Below are 10270 nucleotides of genomic sequence, written 5' to 3'. Positions count from 1 at the left end.
GAATATATTGCCAGTCGCAAGCCATGCATATGCAGATACGCTAATTGAGGAAATGCTGTAATATGAAATTTTCATAGGTATGCAAACCAAAACCTTGTATCATATCTACCATCGCACCCACCTCTCTTTGTTCACCAGGCCAAAACAAGAAATGCTCGGTGATGGCATATGAGTGAGGGGAATTCCCTTACTCACTCTCCTTAACCACCAATTAACCCATTTCCAACATGCACTGAAAAATACTCCTTCATAAAAAGCTCTGGTTCATATAGCTCTGAAAAAAATGTCATATTTGAAGAAATGTAGCAGCACATACCTTCCAAGACTGTCATCAGTGTTGCTGGTCATAATAGCTACTCATGTATTGTATTCATAATAACAATCAGTGGAACTAATTTGAAAACTTTCATCTCTCTTCAAATTACTATTCAATTGACCCTTATTATTTTTTTTGTTATTATCTACTGCATTTGTGGATAATATGGTGTTATGTATAGCTAGATCAGATATAATTAAGCATTTGCTGTGTATTGTACCCTTCCTGCTGTTACCCCACAAAACTCTTATGATGGTCTCTTGCATTTGCTATTCTTGGCCTTTCATTTGTTAATAAGATATGTTCATAAGCAATTTGTATTATAATATCAAGTGAAGAGGGTTTACAGATGTGAGGTGGTGGGCGTCAATATTAACTGTTAATCTATTGTTGCATTGTTGCCCCAGGAATGTTTTGATGCTGTGTCTGGACAACGTTTGGTAGGATTGTATTCATGTTTGGATAGAACTATCAAATGCACGCTTTGTTAATCGACCTGAGACCTTTATGGGAACCTGAATTGAATTCGATCGATTATTTTACTGCTTCAGTTCTGGCATTATGTTTCCTAACTCTGTGTTGCATTGTTTGATTTCAGATTCTCCCTCAGAAGAACCTTCCTTCCTTCGACAGTTTTGATTAGCTTCAGGATTTTTGGAATGCATGTTCTTTATTCGTACTACATGGAACATTACCAATAGCAACTCTTAAGTGTATGAGACAACAGTGAATTATTGTATGCATATTTAACAAATTTACAGAACAAGTAAAATTTGTTTTGAATATTAGATTCATACATCAGCAGTGAAACCTGATTGTAGTCCTTCAAGATATTGTACTTAATTCTTAACAGATTTATTCGGTAATTATTTGTAAACAATTGTGTGTTAAGAGATGTGAATTAAACACATTGTCATTACAGAACAGGACAGGAGAATAAGGCTAAAATGAATCCAGGACATTCTTCAGAATTTCCTTTGAAAAGTGAAACTGAAGGTGCATTATCACTACCTTCCATAAATCAAGAAAACAGCAACTTGGCTGCCTTTAGTGGAACCAGTGATGGAGACTTTTTGTCTCTGGATCCATTGATGGACATCAAAATAGAACCAGAGGAATTCTGTGAGTCTAATGAAGATGATAAATATTCATATGAAATGAATTCAACAGTGAATGAAAAACATCCACAAACTTGCAAGAAGGAAGTACAACAAGAAAGAGGAAATAGTCACAATGGAGAGAAGCCTTTCGTATCCACTGACTGTGAGAAAGCATTTTACAAGAGAATTAATCTTACAAATGATATTACAAATCCTACCAGAGAGAAATTCATATGCAATGACTGTGGGAAAGCATTTTCCTTGAAACATATTCTTATAGTTCATATGAGAATCCATACTGGAGAGAAGCCATTCATGTGCAAGGAATGTGGGAAAGCATTTTCCCAGAAATCAAGTCTTACACTTCATATGAGATTGCATACTGGAGAGAAGCCATTCATTTGTAAAGAATGTGGGAAAGCATTTTCCCGCAAAACACATCTTACACTTCATATGAGATTTCATACTGGAGAGAAGCCATATATGTGCAAGGAATGTGGGAAAGCATTTTCCCGGAAATCAAGTCTTACAAATCATATGAGGTTGCACTCAGGAGAAGAAAAAGAAACAACATGATAAAATGAACCAGTTAAGGCAGAGATCTCTCAAATGACCAACTATATAACAGATCAAATTCACTCACAAAATCTGCTCAAGAAAATAAGGAAAATAACGAAAAAATACAGAATATGGAATAAACAAATCAGTGGAAAACTGGCAGAACACCAAGCCAATATAAAGGCCCTAGCTTCACAAATAGGAAACAAACAACAAAAGATAAAAGTAAATTAGATAAATATGCAGTTTGGTGAAAATTCAAAGATTGTATAGGAAGATGATGAAAGAAACAGTGGAGGTATGAACACAACTGAGCAAGGAAGACCTAGAGAGATTTTGGAACACTTTTTGAAAACCCAAGACAACACCTGGATATTCAAATGTATGGAATTACACAACATCAATGAGGAAATAAGATCTTTCTTGGCAGCACAGATGAGTAAGTGGAAGACCACTCTGTCTAAAACACTCTGAGGGCCAGATAGTAATTCCAGACATAAAGATCCAAAGAGGAATATTCCAAGGTGACAGCCTCTCCCCACTTCTATTCTGCTTGACCATAGATCCGCTTAGTAAAATCTTGAACAACATTAACACTGGCTATGACCTAAGCAAAAGCAGAAGCAGAAAAGAGAATGAAAGATTGAACCTGAATTTGTTTGCAGATTCAGAGGAAAAATTGGAAGAATAAGTTAGGACAGTCCACCAATTCTCAAATGACACCTGCATGAAATCTGGGTTGGACAAGAGTGCCAAGAGTAAAATAAAGAGAGGGAAGAGTGTAATTTCAGAAGGTATAAAGGTAGAAGAAGGCATATTTGTTGAAGACCTGGCGGAGGAGTCTGCATATAAGTACTTGGGAATAGAAGAAAACACTGGTATATAACACGAGAAAGAGAGAGAAAAGGTAAAGAGAGAATACATCAGGCACTTAAAGAATTAACACCAAAGAACAAGATCACTGCCATAAACCAGCTGGCGATACCAGTGGTGACATATGGTTTTGGTATTGTAGACTGGGACACAAGGTGAGTTAGAGAGGATGGATATTAAACCAGGAAGATTCTCACCCTCCATAAAGTCACATACAGACACCAGTGTATGGACAGAATATACCTCCCTCACAGAGAAGGTGGATTAGGCCTGACTGAGATCAACCAGGCCTGCAGAGCACCAATATTAAGTCAAGGGTAGTACTTGAAAAGCTCTGAGGATGGAAACATCAAAAAGGTTGCCCAACACCATAATGGAGCCCTGAGCCAACTAACATCAATAACAAAACAGGCTAAGAACTTTGCAGATCTGATAAAAGACAGAGGATACCAACTGCAACAATAGCCACGAAAACTAGGCAGTAATACAGTGACAGAGAGGAGAGACTTAAAATGGAAAGGTAGAAAGACCATGGAAGGAAAGGAAGATTTCAAGAAGAATTGGAAAATTTACAAAGACAAAGAAGAGTCACTTAGATGATAGTAATGGAGATCTAGGTTATGATGGAGAGACTGATATAGGAGCCCAAGACCAAGGCCTCCTGACAAACGGCTTCAAGAAAATGCCAGGCATATCAGCAATTGTGTTTTGTCGTGCAGTGGTTGAGAGTGTTAGTCATCTGATATCAGCCTGCAAGACCCTGCTTGCAGATGGTCACTACACAAGCCCACCACAACAAGATCTGTAAATATATATTGGAAAATATGTAAAGAATACAGAATTGAAGTGAAAGGAAAAGTGTGGGAGCATGAACCAGATCCAATCTCCTCCCTCTTTTATGACAAGGAAATTCCAACAGGAAGATATATAGAAGGAGGTGCTATGAGACCTGATATTATGATCTAGAACAAGGAGGAATACAGCAAAGATTATAGATGTACAGTAACCAGTGACTTTGGCCTCAATAGAGCTGAAAGGCTTAAATAACAAAATACCAAGACCTGAAGAATGACCTGAAAAGTACATGGAACTGAAGGAAATAGAAAAAAAAAATACCTTTTGGTGGTAGGAGCAACAGGATTTATGAAGAAAAATCTGAGAAAATATCTTCAGGGTATACGAAGTTTGCCCAGTATAAATGAGTGCAGATTGCTGCCCTCTAAGCAATGGTAAATAACTTGAAATGAGCCCTTGGATATAAGACTCGTGGAATATAGAGATGCAACTATTGCACCCCTGATATAAATTGAAAATTAAGAATAACATTAGCCAGAGGGAAATCATATAGTTGCTCTATATGTCAAAGAAGTTTTTCTCACCCAAGACCTCTTAAAAGACACGAGAATTCACACTAGACAGAAACTGTTTACTTGATCTCTGTCCAAGTAGTTTTATTACGATTTTATTTAACTTGACCTCCTGCGTCTGTTTTGAATGAAGGTGTCTCAAAAGGTGTGTAAAAACTCATGCTAGAAGAAGTCATATCCTGTATCTGCACTTGGTTTCCGAGAAGTCTTTTTTTTTTCATTAGGTTTTTTCATTAGTTCATCTTAGAATGAATTTGTTAACTCTGAAGAAAGATGTCACTCTTCCACACGATTGTTGAACCAGTTTTTCTTTTGTAGATTCATAACATATGTGAGTACTCATGGAGGATAGATATTGTTCTTTTACACTGCATGTTGTACTTTTGTCTTCTATTCTGCAAATCACAGTCTGTTTCTGAATGCCAGACTGTTTTTTCAGGTGTCAAAATGCACAAGCAAAGTCACTCATCAGAGAGGATGTTCAGTTGCGCTGACAGATTTGTTAATGTTTTGCACCCCAAAGTAAGTTGCACTTGATGTGGAGATAATTATTGTGAACTTGTCTGCAAAATCTATATAAAAAAGGCAACAGCAACCTAAGGGATGATAAAAAGAAAACCCATATTTATATTTTTATGATCCAATTCATAGACCATCATCATTGCTGTTATTCAAAGAAGAAAAGGAGAATTGGAGGAGGGTCTCACTGAAAATGCAGATGAAGGCTCTTTATTTGCAGTCTTTAATTAGAAGTCAAGGCAGAGCCAAAGTATTTGGCCAAGTGAATTTAATGCAAAATGGTTGTGTGCCTTTATGCAAAGGTAAAATAAATTACTTTTAGTTTTTTCTTACAAGTTTTTCTCATTGAACACTGCAGTGTTAGGTTAAGAAATTTTCCTTTCCCTTCTCCACTCTTCTGCTCATGTGTATTTTTGTAAGATTTCCAAATAAAGGATTAGTATTATCTTTGGCTGACATGGTTTTCTTCCTTTGTTATTCAGCATTGTGCATATATGCACTTGTATATGTAGTTGTAAGCTTGAATATTTCCATGAGATGTTATTCTTAGTGGAAATAGAAAGGATGATATCTTCATTATACTTCAGTGAAATTTAGGTGCAGTTTTATTTTATTATTTTTTATTATATGTTCTTGGTTTTAATATTCTACAAAGAAGGCATTATGATTTATACAATGCTACAGCATTTGTATAAATCATAATGCCTTGTATTAGCTCACTAAACACAGTGGACTGTGTATTTTTGTTTTTAGGTAACCAGTCTGAAGTGTTTGAAACTGGACTTTTTTTGTAAAGAAACGACTAAAGTAATGGTATTATTCTGCTGTAGATTAAGCTTTTGATTTTATTTTATTTCATCTATAAATGTTTAAGATATTGGTAAATAATAAAATGTTTATTTATAAATAGAAAAACTTTCATTTGACCCCATTAAAACTTAAATAATATTGTATGCTGCCAAAAGTGATTGAATGCACCCTGATGTGGTCTGAATGCACTGAGTATCTGGTCCCAGTGCACCTCTTCCCATTGAAGTCCATCTTTCCTTGCTGTCCCAATGCACGAACTTCATTCACATAACAGCTGCCCTTTGGGGAAACTGTACCTATAAAGACTATGTTCACTTTGCAGGATTATTTTCTTTGATAAAGCAGATCAATTTAAAAAGTCTGAATGAAAACAGAATATTTTAAAAACCATCAAAGACATATTGCTACGAGGGAGAAGTTTAAAACTTGACTACCTTACCAGGTACAGTAGTACCTCGAGATACGAAAGGCTCTACTTACGAAAAATTCAGATACGAAAGCCAATGCGAAAAATTTTACCGCTCTACATACAAAAAGTTTTCAAGATACGAAAGGTTTGTTGCTGTAAAGTCCCGAGATTCGCCCAGATCACCGAGAACAATTTTAAAACTCCCGCGCCACCAACTGAGTAAACTCGCCACCATCCTCCCGCTCTCCCATTGGTTCCTGATGTTAGTCACCCCATAAGGTCCTGCTCTCCTATTGGTCTGCATCTACCCCTTGTGCTTTAAGTATTCTATTGGTAAAAGGATGCTGTAAATTGAAAAACTTATTCATGCAATACTTTAATAAAAAAAAAAATTAGGTAAAGATAGAATAAAGAATAGAAATGAATGGTTATTGTACTGTTTGGTAGTTCAGTAGTTGAAGAGAGATAATGAAAATTTATAGCTTACTGTGTAAAGTGATTGCTTGGCGATCGTTCGATACTCGTAAGTGCTGGATGTAAACAGACGTTTGGAAGCTTTTTTTTTTTTTTTTTTGTATTATTATGTTAATGGTTACTTAATAATTATTTGAAATGAGTACATGCAATGCATTTAATAAAAAAATTGTGAATTAGATATCATAAAATATAAATGAATCAGACTGCAACAAATACTATTTTTAGAATTCTTCTTCTGTTTTATTATTACGTTACGTATACGTATGTTTCATTATAGCTGTCAGTAACTCGGTATCTCCATTAGGTAAAAATAAAATAAAGAATAGAAATGAATGGTTATTATACTGTTTGGTAGTTTCATTAGTTGAAGAGAGATACTAATGACTATTTATGGCTTACTGTGTGCTAGGAAAAATGATTGCTTGGCGCTCGTTCGATACTCGTAAGACGGGTAAGAGCTGAGTGTAAACAATCAATTGGAAGGTTTGTTTTTTGTTTGTTTGTGTATTATAGTTAATGATTAATTAATAATTATTTGAAATGAGTACATACTGATTATTTATACATTTTATTGGCATATTCTAAGCTTTTAGCTCTTAGATTTAGATGTCAGAATCATAGACTAGGCTACAGTAGCAACCGCTAACATAGGCTAGGCTTATTGCTAAGGGACATATGCTAAAGTCCTAATATATGCAGTAAAAATGGGGTTGAACATTACATGCAGTGAATATTACTCAAGTACGTACAGTATTTTGCCTTTTTTGGAGTCATATTTCTTCCGTCGTAACCCTAGAACATGTGTTTTAGGCCTGGAAATATAATTTACTGGGTGTTTTTGGAGGGCTTGGAACGGATTAGCCATTTTACATGTAAAATGTGTTCCAAGATACGAAAAACTCATGATACGAAGGCCTCCTCGGAACGGATTAATTTCGTATCTCGAGGTACCACTGTAGTCTTAATTCAAATTGCAAGACTAACTCTTTCCGTAGCTGGCAGTTAACCTCTAAAAGAAATGACTGTGCTAACTACTCCTTGGGACCTGTGGTGGCTGCTCAGCAACTTGTGTAGCTCACCCGGCTCCTATTTATCTTTATAGAAGTAACTGCCCCTTTCTTTGGCAAGGGGAGGTCCCTGGCAATAAGACAAACCATTGCTTATATTTACCTTACTGTCTTTCAACTTTCAGATTCATCCCAGCATGATTTTGTGCTGGGTTACGTCTCTCTTCTCTCATTTGAAAAAGCCCAGAAGTCTGGCAGCTGATCACGCAGTCTCTGTATTACTCCAATCAATTCATCAGAGGAAGACTTCTTTTACCTGAAGATCTCTTGAAGACTTGAGTTTATCTATGTTTGCATGGTTTCTGCATAATGAAGTGTGGGGAAAAATATCTAAACTATTATCTTGACACTTGAGTTGAGGGGGAAGTTATCAATACCTAGCCAAGTACCTCCTATTATCCCAAATAACTGAAGGTATGGTTGAAGCATATAGACAGCACTCGATATGCAATAATAAGCCACAAATAATTCTAGACCACTGGAGACCTGATCCAAATGTCAATATGAAACCAAGTTGTATCTTGTTCGAGATTTTAAGGTCTTGAGGTTATGGCAAAACTGTATGTACATTATAGAGAGAAAAATCTGTATCATTATTCTTAGCTTAAACCTCGGCAAAGCCTCACATAAATGATATTTTTCTTTGGTTCGTACTTTTAATTTGTTTTTTCAAGGGTTTTGTATGGCTGGCTACAGGGTTACAGGGTGTCCCTACAGGGTGTCAGCACTGCCATTCCTCTTAACTTTTCTCCTGACTAAAATATTCCAGAAAATCACTGGGTTACGCTCTGTGCTTCCTTCAACAACGCATTTCATTAGAGCGTAAATTTCCATAAACTAACGTATTCCATCTTGAAGATAGTGGTCTGATTATGCGAGAAGTTTTACAAAACTGATAGCCTTCGAGTTTCTCTAACTTTCCACAAGGTTATAAAGATTAAATTATCTCCTAGGGCTGTCACGAAGTCAGATTATCCTCTATAGTAATATCATACAAAGAAAACAGTAATAAATATGTCAGGTAATTAAAATGATAGTGAAACTGATAAGGGTCACGGGATTACCAAGTGCAAATGTATTTTTATCTTTATCTACAGGGAGAAATTGGGTGTAATTCTTAAATAAATTAATGGAAATTACAACTGTTTATGATATATATCATTCCATTTTATTATTCATGCCCCAGGGCTGCCTCTCGATTTCCTACCGTATCCTGGAATTTTAAGATTGGTAATTCTGAGTAACAAATATCGGTTTATTTCAACCTCGATTTTCGAATTCACACGATTTTAGCAAACTCGAGACAAACTTTGAATCAGAAACAATTAATTTTATTGAATATGTCTCCAAAATAGCAAAATTCCGATTAAAACAACATTTAAAGGATTCATGATGTTTGTTACAGATAGTCCTTGATGCTTCATGAATCCCATCTTTGGAGAATTTTAAACGAGAGAATTTCAGCCTTTTCTATGTCACTTGCTCGCTTTTGGATCGAAAATATTAAAGTATTTCCTTACGGGAATCAGTTAACTTCTTTAATTCATTCCTTTTGGAATTAATAGTTCGTCATTTGCCCTTGATTGAGTGTTGAAGCCCCTGATAATGTTGGCAAGCCTGCTTCCTCTCGGGATAAGGAGCAACCATTGATCGTCAGCAGAACGAAGAACTTCGTTGGTTTCTTCAAAACATTTTGCATTCTTCAAAACGTCCCCTTATTACGGTTCAGTTTTAGAGATATAGAACTTCCCTTATCATAGTTATCATATATATTGATAGAGGATTTATTTGCGGTCTTGCTAAAACGATATATGATAGTTTCGTCTTTAAACGACCACACTTCATCCAAAGATGTCTTTGGTGTACAATCTTGTTTAAAAACATTACAGGATAAAAATATGATCATATATTTAGTATTCCTAGCACGTAATGCCCTTTACTTAGTACTACTAGCAAGCAGAAACCTTCTTTGTATTACTAGTAATGCTTTTCGTCAGGTAATGGTATAATTATCTTTATCTTGAAAATGATTTTATTTGATTTATGAAATGTATGCGCAAGGCAGACGAAATTACTAGAGTTTACCATTAAACTATATTTTTACATTTTTTGTTCAGGTAGAAAAATTGTCTTCATAGAAAATGGTATTTCAGTATATTAGGATACTCAGAAAAATTAGCTCTCTCTCTCAGTTATAGCAATAATTTTCGCCTTATTTCGAAGTGAAAAGGGAACTGATGCTTCCAGAATCCACTACAGGAATTGAGGAACAATTATTCTATAGGAATTAAAAGCAGAAAAGAGGCGTTATCAGGAAGAGGCGAAAATAGCGGAGACGTAAGACTACTACTACTTCAATTTACTTACTTGAAGGCGTATTTTATTTAGAGTTGAAAATACGTGAAATTAAGGAAAACTCGCTTCCATAATTGGGGAGATTGACTTAGATGAATTAGGGACCATTCTGTATAAATTAAAGTTGAGAACAAGAGAGAAAATAAGGTCACTTACTATGAATTAGTTACCCTTCAGTGACATCTTGGAAATATTTCATGAGACGACTCGACAAAATCTCGAATGAATATTTAATTTTTCTATAAAATATAGCAATTTTTTGGCTGAATTTATATCGATACTTAAGTTTTATTAGAGTCAGCGTCCATAAATTGTTTAGTGACTGACTTTTGAAAGATGATTGTTAAGGCAATTACGAATTAAAGAAGAAAATATCTGTGGTTTCGATCAGCAAGTTACTTCAATATTAAACTCCTCCT

At 35.4% G+C, this 10270-nt stretch overlaps 1 long non-coding RNA gene across 1 annotated transcript in view; it reads left to right on the top strand.

Annotated features, from left to right (window-relative positions):
* LOC135204749 (uncharacterized) overlaps positions 1 to 1268 on the top strand; it is a 62379-nt gene extending 61111 nt beyond the window's left edge. Inside the window, exon 3 of the long non-coding RNA XR_010312327.1 lies at positions 915 to 1268. This is a non-coding gene — a long non-coding RNA (uncharacterized LOC135204749). The remainder of the gene's footprint in view (positions 1 to 914) is intronic.
* Positions 1269 to 10270: the final 9002 nt, after the last annotated feature.

This window comes from Macrobrachium nipponense, chromosome 47, assembly GCF_015104395.2.
Source record: "Macrobrachium nipponense isolate FS-2020 chromosome 47, ASM1510439v2, whole genome shotgun sequence".
Taxonomy (NCBI): Eukaryota; Metazoa; Arthropoda; class Malacostraca; order Decapoda; family Palaemonidae; genus Macrobrachium; species Macrobrachium nipponense.
This window is presented reverse-complemented; position numbering and strand designations above follow the sequence as displayed.